General features: G+C 66.1%; 1 protein-coding gene across 1 annotated transcript in view; it reads right to left on the reverse strand.

Moving 5' to 3' along the window:
* Positions 1 to 395, reverse strand: part of LOC104493723 (ectonucleoside triphosphate diphosphohydrolase 7-like) — a gene marked incomplete at both ends in the record, with an annotated part of 3,596 nt that overhangs the window by 998 nt on the left and 2,203 nt on the right. The gene's annotated exons all lie outside the window — the stretch shown is intronic.

Consider the following 395-nt stretch of genomic DNA (forward strand, 5'->3'; position numbering starts at 1 on the left):
TGGCAGGTGTCTGCTCCCCTGTGCAGCCCCCAGGGCTCCGGAGGCAGGGTTTGCTCCCGGCACAGGAGTACCTGGGCACCAAGCCTCTCCACCTGTGGCCACAGCTTCACGCGGCGCTCTGGGAAGGGGAGACAGGAGACAGAGCTCGAGGTGGGGACGCGATGGAAAGATGTGCTGAGTGAATCGGTGCTGGAGAAGGAGGGAAAGTCAGAGCAGGAAAAGCCAAAAGCCACCGGAGGGGCCTCCCTACAGTCTGCCACAGAGGGAGGAGGAGGGAGGCAGGGAGCTGCAGCACTGATAACACCTGCCAGGCTCAGAGGGCAGTGCCCGTGCACCCTGTGCCAGCCTGGGTATCTGCGGCTGCCGCTCAGCCCCCGCCCGCGCGGCTGTGGGGG

This window comes from Buceros rhinoceros, unplaced genomic scaffold (genome assembly GCF_000710305.1).
Source record: "Buceros rhinoceros silvestris isolate BGI_N320 unplaced genomic scaffold, ASM71030v1 scaffold21295, whole genome shotgun sequence".
NCBI classification, from domain to species: domain Eukaryota; kingdom Metazoa; phylum Chordata; class Aves; order Bucerotiformes; family Bucerotidae; genus Buceros; species Buceros rhinoceros.